Source organism: Equus caballus, chromosome 16 (assembly GCF_041296265.1).
Source record: "Equus caballus isolate H_3958 breed thoroughbred chromosome 16, TB-T2T, whole genome shotgun sequence".
Lineage (NCBI taxonomy): Eukaryota > Metazoa > Chordata > Mammalia > Perissodactyla > Equidae > Equus > Equus caballus.
Window position 1 is genome coordinate 50245066 of NC_091699.1, and position 8744 is coordinate 50253809.

At 44.8% G+C, this 8744-nt stretch overlaps 1 long non-coding RNA gene across 1 annotated transcript; it reads right to left on the reverse strand.

Moving 5' to 3' along the window:
• Positions 1 to 463: 463 nt before the first annotated feature.
• Positions 464 to 6227, reverse strand: LOC138918043 (uncharacterized). The gene is made up of 3 exons (XR_011426919.1): positions 6035 to 6227; positions 1609 to 1754; positions 464 to 1216 (listed from the first exon to the last, which is right to left on the reverse strand). It is a non-coding gene; the product is annotated as an uncharacterized lncRNA (long non-coding RNA).
• Between the last annotated feature and the right edge of the window lie 2517 nt (positions 6228 to 8744).

An 8744-nucleotide genomic window follows, 5' to 3' on the forward strand; every position in this document is an offset into this window, starting at 1 on the left:
CTAAAACCAGTGACTGGGGCAGCCACATTTGCTCAAGAGGCCAAAGGGCTCTTACTTGGCCTGGCTTCAGTGGTGCCTGGGATGGCCTCCAGTTATTACCCTGAGTCCTAAAACAAACTTGTGATTCAGATTGATTTGCAAGATGAAATAGGGACATCAATAGCTTGCGTGAACCACTGACATTGCCTTATGAGATCTTTTAATTCATATGGATTAAGCAGCAGGCCAAAGGAGGGACCCTAAATGAGATAGGAGTTTCAGTTGTGTTCTGAAGGAGCCAGAGGATACTATAGAATGAAATAGAACAGGTGTTGGCAGGTCTTGGGCCCACATGCAACCAAAGAACCTTGCAAATGTGATGTTGGGGTGCTATTGCCAGAAGGGATAACAGCTGGAGCAAAAGTCTATTACAAAATAGAGTGGTGCCCGAGACAGAAAGTAACTTGTGTTCCTTTTTTTTTTTAATCTTCCAAAACACCCAGCAAATGCTAAAATCTGAAATATTTCACCCATGGTCCCATCTCAAGTCAAGTTTCATTTAAATATTTGTTCCCTTCTGATTTGCATCTATAGTAGAGGTATTATTCCAGCCTTTTAAAAAAAATTGTAAGACCGTGAAGGAAAGAAGACCCTGTACCACCAATTTCCAGTGAGTATTACTGTCATGTTAGGAAGACTTGGAGGAGACAGCACATCCACAGAGACCAAAGGGTTCACATTAAACACAAGCCTTCCCTTATGTAGCCCCCATTTTAACCCTTCCAGAGGGACACTGCAGGTCTAAGCATCCCCACCCTACTCCCACTATTGTCACACTCTTTTTGAAAGTACATAAAGATTATGTATATAGAGATGGCTTTCAACTGCATGTAAAATCCTATGGCTGTACTCTAACTCATCCCATATTACAGTACCTTCCCGAGACAAGACTATTCCTCATGACATTAGACCACATGAACCTTAGGTTTCATGGTGGAAATAGCCAAACGTCTACTTGTAATTAACAGTGTCTGTACATATTTAAAAGCACTTATGGGGGCCGACCCCGTGGCTGAGTGTTTAAGTCCGCGCACTCTGCTTCAGCGGCCTGGGGTTTTGCCAGTTTGAATCCTGGGCACAGACATCGCACCGCTCATCAGGTCATGTTGAGGCAGCGTCGCACATGCCACAGCTAGAAGGACCCACAACTAAAAATGCACAGCCATGTACCAGGGGGCTTTGGGGAGAAAAAGGAAAAATAAAATCTTTAAAAGCACATATGAAATGTTAATTTAGATGTGCTGCTTCTTCTCAGTATTTCAGAATGAAGTTATATTTCAGCTCTTCATCTATTTCTGCACCATGTACTAACTTCCTTGAACTAATGTGGGGTTTTTTTAAATTGAGTTCATAATAGTTTACATCATTGTGATATGTCAGTTGTACACTATTTCTTGTCTATCACCATATACATGCTCCCCTTCACCCCTGTGCCCACCCACCACTCCCCTTCCCCTGGTAACCACGGAACTGTTCTCTTTGTCCATGTGTTTGTTTATCTTCCACATATGAGTGAAGTCATATGGTACTTGTCTTTCTCTGGCTTATTTCACTTAACTTAATACCCACCAGGTCCATCCATGTTGCACATGGGATGATTTTGTCCTTTTTTATGGCTGAGTAGTATTCCATTGTATGTATGTATCACGTCTTTATCCAACCATCAGTTGATGAGCACTTGGATTGTTTCCATGTCATGGCTATTGTGAATAGTGCTGCAGTGAACACAGGGGTACATAGGTCACTTAGGATTGTTGATTTCAAGTTGTTTGGGTAGACACCCAGTAGTAGGATAGCTGGGTCATATGGTATTTCTATTTTTAGTTTTTTGAGGAGTCTCCATACTGTTTTCCATAGTGGCTGCACCAGTTTGCCTTCCTACTAGTAGTGTACGAGGGTTCCCTTTTCTCCACACCATCTCCAGCATTTGTTATTTTTATTCTTAGTGATTATAGGCATTTTAACAGTTGTAAGGTGATAGCTTAGTATAGTTTTGATTTGCATTTTTCTGATGATTAGTGATGTTGAACATCTTTTCATGTGCTTATTGACCATCCGTATATCTTCTTTGGAAAAATGTTCATATCCTCTGCCCTTTTTTAAAATTTTTTTTAAGATTGGCACCTGAGTTAACATCTGTTGCCAATCTTCTCCTTTTTTTCCTTCTCCCCAAACCCCCCCAGTACATAGTTGTATATTCTTTTTTTTTTTTTTTTAAGATTAGCCCTGAGCTAACTGCTGCCAACCCTCCTCTTTTTGCTGAGGAAGACTGGCCCTGAGCCAACATCCATGCCCATCTTCCTCTACTTTCTATGTGGGATGCCTACCACAGCATGGCTTGTCAAGCAGTGCCATGTCCGCACCTGGGATCAGAACCAGTGAACCCCGGGCCACCAAAGCGGAATGCACGCACTTAACTACTGTGCCACTGGACTGGCCCCCATAGTTGTATATTCTAGTTGCAAGTCCTTTTGATTGTTCCATGTGGGACACCACCTCAGCATAGCCAGCACGCCCAGGATCTGAACCGGTGAAAACTTGGGCCACTGAAGCAGAGTGTGCAAACAACCCCTCGGCCACGGCGCCGGTCCCCCTCTCCCCCGCGCCCCCCACTGCCCATTTTTTGATCAGGCTGTTTGTTTTTGTTGGTGTTCAGTTGTATGAGTTGAACTCATCTTTTATCCAAATTATTTGACGCACAGCACCTTTCTAGTTCACGTGTGAAAAAGTTTGCCAAGTATCCATTCTTGTAATTAGGGTTTTTTAAATTTGTTGTATATGTGTATATTTATGATTTCTACAAGATTACTGCTTTTTTTAATCATGGAGAACTTCAAACATAAAAGTAAAATAACGAACTCCTTTCCTGCCCATTACACAGCTTCAACAGTATCTACTCAGAACCAATCTTGTTTCTCTTCCTCACCTCACCTGGACTTTGCTTTTTAGATTTACTTTGAGCAGGAAATACTTCTGGATTATTGCAAAAGCCAGCTGGTCTCCTGTCTGGCCTACTGTGGCCACAATCAACTTGCTAAAACATCTAATTAGGTCAACTCATTCTTACTTGGGAATGTAATGGTTCTTTGTTACCTATAAAATGACACCTGAACTCTAGCCCATAAGCTAAGGCATAACCCAGCCTCATCCTGTGTTCATCTTATGCTCCAATAATAGGGCAAGATTCTGTTTCTAGAATGCACCCTGCCCTCTGAACCTTGCTTGTTAGAGCTGGAAGCCTGCCATGCAAAGAGTTTGCATTTACTATAGAAAAACTTATGGACACAAGGTTGAGAGCAGGTTAACTGAGAACCTTGGGCAAGACTTAACTCATTAAAGAATTTGAGGACAACTGTGCAGGGCATGATCCCTTGGTTCAGATAAGAATTCTTACAGTATGTAAGGGTATATAAAAAATATTTCAGGGGGCCGGCCCAGTATAGTGGTTAAGTTCGCATGCTCTGCTTCTGCGGCCCAGGGTGCACAGGTTTGGATCCTAGGCGCAGACCTAGCACCACTTGTCAAGCCACGCTGTGGCAGCGTCCCACATAAAGTAGAGAAGGATTGGCACAGATGTTAGCTCAGCAACAATATTCCTCACCAAAACTAATAATAATAATAACAACTCAATATTCACATTCCACACACCAGCTGAAAAATAAACACCATGGCTGAAGCCCCCTGCCTGTCCCAACTTGGTCAGAAACTCTCCTCTCCCCATCTCCCTCAAGGCAACCATTATCCTTCACTGGCATTATGATCGTTTCCTAAGCAAGAAGACAGAATTGTTTTTCATGTTTTAAAACTTTACATAAATATCTCCATTTTGTGCACATTCATCTGCTACTCACTTAGTACTCTCCTTCTCACACTGAGCCAGGTAAGGGCACTTGGCTCCAGGAAGGGCAAAGGGTGAGTCAATAGTGACTCAGGCCACACCTCTCCAGCAGAAGGTTCTGCAGTAAGGCACTTCTCCCTCTCTGGGGCCTTTCCTCGTGGATAACAAGGGCATTTGAAGTTGATGTTCCCCTGTGGCCACCCCTGTCCCAACATTCGGTGGCTCAGGTATTTGGACGGCCCTTTGGATACCCCAATACCCACTTCAGATCTACTTGGAAGAAGGCCTTTGTGGAATAAGAGCTATTTCTTTCATATGCTCATTCAACAAACATTTGAATTGTGCCAGGCACTGAGGATAAGGAGGTGTATAAAATGCAGGCTTTCCGTCAAGGAGCTCACCAACCAGTGGGAGAAATCGTCACTTAAAGATCAGGAGCCCTGGGGAATAACACTTCCACGTAACAGAAGCTAGGATAAAGACAGAGAGGTCCAGAGGAAACTGCTCAAGAGGAATGGCAGGAAGCACAGAGGAGGTGATGTTTAAGCCGAATCTTGAGTAGGAGTCTTAGGAGACAGAGGGCATTCCAGGAAGAAGGAATAGATGGTGCAAAGGTGAAATACCACACATTCATGAATGTAGATGAGAATAAGAAATGAAGCTTGGGGGCAGGGGTGGTGGAGGCGGACACTCCAAAAACCTTGAATATGGGGCTGAGGAGGCTGAGCTTCAGGGATCTGAGAGCAGGACTTCTCAAAAATGGAGCAGAAGAAACACTTGGGCAACTTATTAAAATACAGATTCTGATTCCGTAGGCCTGGGAGGGGGCCTGAGATTCTGCCTTTCTAAACAAGCTGCTGATGCTACCGATCCTTGGACCACACCCAGCAGCCAGCCTGTGTGAGGCAGTACAGGCGCTGAGGGCAGGGTGGAAGCTGGTTGGCTGGTGAGGAAGGATGAGGGCACAGCCCCAGCGGAAGCTGCAGGCATGGGAGAGAAGGGCATTGGGCACTAGGACCTGTGATGGGTGAGTGGGAGTGACGGAGAGGGAGGGACCCAGGATAATGTCCTGGCTCCTAACCTGAAGAACTGCGTAGACCATTGGCGCTCAGAGCAAGAAATATAAGAGGAAAGGAAATATCTGAGTTGAGGAACTTTATAAAATTAGTAGCCTGTTTTCATAAATGTCAGTGCCATTCAGGACAAAGAGAGGCTGAGCAACTGTTCCAGATTGAAGGACACTCAAGACACATGACAAATAAATGAAATATGGGATCCTGGACCAAACCAAAAACCAAACCCCAAAAAAGTGCTATAAAGGACATTTTGGAGACAACTGACAAAATTGAGATATGGTTAAAATATTGTCTCAATATTAAATTTCATGAATTTGATAATTATATAAGGATATCCTTTTTCTCCAGAAATACACTGATATTAAGGTTAAGGACTATGATAACCTTCTAAATGGTTAAATGGGGGGGAAAAGATGTAAATTGTATGTGTGTGTGTGTGTGTGTAAGAGAGACAGAGACAGAAAAATAGGAGAAAGCAACTATTAAAAGTTAATGACTCTTGGTAAAGAGTATAAGGAAGTTGTTTTTACAATTGTTTCAACTTTCCTGTAAGTATGAAATTATTTCAAAAGAAAACATTTTTAGAGGCGGGGACAGCCATGCTGAGCTCCTGTGTGGACAGGAAGGGTTTCGGAAGTGGACTGTCCAGATGCCTCAGTGGTCGGGGATGAACGTGAGGGGATTGCTCCAGAGAAATATCCAGGCTGGTGACAGCAACTGGTCCCAAGCATCCAAACTGCAGTTGAAGAGAGGTCCCGAGTGGGGCGTGGGGACCGCAGGGAGCCAGAGTGAGACGCGGGAGGACAGGATGTCAGCATGCGGGGCAGGGAGACCGGGAGGGAGTGGCGCCACAGGCCGTGTGCCCCGGGGAGGACTGGAGAGAGAAGGTAAACCTCTGCTGCCTGTGGCCAGAATGGAATGTCACTGAGGACCTTGGTGAACAAAGGCGACGCACACGGATGGGGGCGGAGGAGCGACATGGAAGGCAGAAACAGCGGCCGGGGCGAGCTGGGAGATCTCGGGCAGATCCTCAGCCTCTGTGTGACTGTGACCTGGCGGCAGGGTTGGGAGTGGGGATTACCTTGATTCTAAGATCGTAAGACCTTGGCCATTCTGATTTCCAATTGATAATGCCTTGGAGTCAGGTAAAGCCCAGTGTAGGGCCGCCTGCTTGAACATTCCTAGGACAGGGAGCTCACCTCTTCCAGGAGGAAGCCCCTTCCGGTGACGGACAGAGCGGCCCAGCTCTTCTTCAAAGTCAAATCGCCCAGCCTGGTGCCTCCACCCACAGGCCTCCTTTGTTCTCTCATTCCGCCCCGCGACCTCTGCCATAGCCGGGTTATGCCACCAGATGGCGATGACGCTCCAAGTTAGCCTCCTCAAGCATCTGCTTTCCGGCTTGTTTTCTCCCGAATCAGTAACTGGGAGGGGCTGGGGGCGCTGCAGGAGCCCTCCACCCCGCCCTGGCTTCCAGCTGCATTTAAGGGCATCCTGCCTGCCCTGAGTGTAGGCAAAGCTGTGGCTGTTCCTTGTTCAGGATGCAGTTCCCAATGGGCTAGTCCAAGGGTGTGCTTCATGTACCACAAAGCAATGGCACCAAAGCAGGAAACAAAAAGCTGGGCATGGGGGCGGATTGTCAGTGTATGTTTGTAATAAATGCATCAAAGTAGTCAGCATGGAAAAACATCAGATCTTTGTTGGGTGTCTTTATACTTCATTCATGGTTTATTGTGGATGATACAGGGTGAGAGTCACCTCAACCATTTCAATGCCTAACCCCTTCCCCCTTGGATGGTCCTGACCAATTGCTAGACTCTAATCAAGAAATAAGAAGGCCTGCATTCCATTTCTGGCTCTACCCCTAACTAGCTGTGGGACCCTGAGCAAAACACTTAACTTCTCTGGACTTCAGAGTTCTCATTTATAAAGGATGGGCTTGGGCAATACCCCCATCCCTCCAACCCAGGACTCCTCTCCCAGTCCTGCACATGTCTTCACCTTTGCTGACACCTCTGGAGAGGGCCCTTCTTTTTCCACAGAACTCATTTATTTTTGTAAAAAGGAATAATATAACTGTTGAAATCTAAAACTCAATTGATGGGTTAAATTACAGATTAGACCCAACTGAAAAAATAATGCGCTGGAGAAATGTTAGGAAATTATTTAGGATACAACAGTAAGACACATACTTATCATACGTATTCTTATCAGGAGAGTATGAAGGAGGTGGAAAGAGAGAAACAGAGCATAATGAGAAGGTCTAATGAGAGTAAATTTGAGTCCCAGAAGGAAAGAATAGAGGGAATGGAGGAGACGTAATTTTTTAAAGAAAGAATGCCTGATGAAAAACTTGAATCCACAAAACCAAGAAATCCCATGAATCCTAAGCAGAGTAAATAAGAAGAAATCCACAGCTGGGCACATAATGTGGGCGGAATACCAAAGACACAGGATTTTAAGCACACGCTGAACAGAAGGCTGGAGCACCCAAACAGGGACGACTTAGCGGCTGCTCACCAGCAACAAGGAGAGACTAGAGGTACTCCCCACAAAGTGCAGAAAGGCTCTCTCAACCTGGGATGGTGTAACTGGCAAAACTACCTTGCAAGGTATGAGAGTAAAATAAAGAGGATCACAGATAAACAAAAACAGCGATTCCCCACCAAGAGAACTGACTAGATGAACCTCTCAAGGATACACTTGAAAAGCATGGGAAAGAATCCCAGAAAGGTCAGTGATGCCAGAGGAGATGGAGGACAGGCACAATGGTGAACATACAGATGTGAGGCTACATAGACCCTCATTTCTTTCTGGTGGGAACAGGGTAATAGGCATTCCCTGCTCACAAGTCCCTCTAGGCTGTGTGCTCCCTGCGACCAGGGACTATGAACGAATAACAGACTAACTTGGAGGGTGCCCCACAGGTTCACAATACTTCCATTCAAAATGCGCCCAAGAATCTGCATCAGTTGGGCCGGCCCGGTGGCTGAGTGGTTAAGTTCGCGCACTCCACTTCACCGGCCCAGGGTTTTGCCAGTTCGAATCCTGGGCGTGGACATGGCACCGCTCATCAAGCTATGCTGAGGCAGCATCCCACATGCCACAACTAGGACACACAACTAAAAACACACAACTGTGTACCGGGGGGCTTTGGGGGAAAAATAAAATCTTTGAAGAAAAAAAAGAATCTGCACCAGTCTATTCACTGGGTGTTATGTTAGGATTATTTCCCGAGACAGGACTGGTCAGGTTAGGAAAGAGAGCTCTGACCTCTTTCTTTTAAGATATTTTTTAAATGGTGTGTTATACAATATTATGATCTTCAGTATTTTTCAAATACAAACAAGCCAACAAAATGTGATTTCATTTCAAAACCACAAGCCATTGAAACGGGATCAGTCATTCGGTGCTTATGTTCATAACAAACACACATGGCTTCAGACTGCAAAAAACAAAGCTTTGAGTTAGCTATCTAGGAAAAGCCATCCTTCTCAGCCTAGGTTTAGTGGTTTTTTTCTCTCAATTAAAAAAATAAGTTTTCAAAATTTCGAAAGTAACGCATGTTCACTGCAAAAAATAAAAACAACATGGAAATGCACACGTCTCACTGTCCTCCCCACCCTTCTTCCTACTCCCGCGTCCCTCAGAGGAAGCAGCCCCTATTAACTTTGTCATGTACCTTTCTAGACCCTTTCCTGTGCATTTATAAATATATATATAATATAAGTATACATGCATATATAGATGTATGTCATTTATATTTAGATTTGTAATGAATACATATACATATA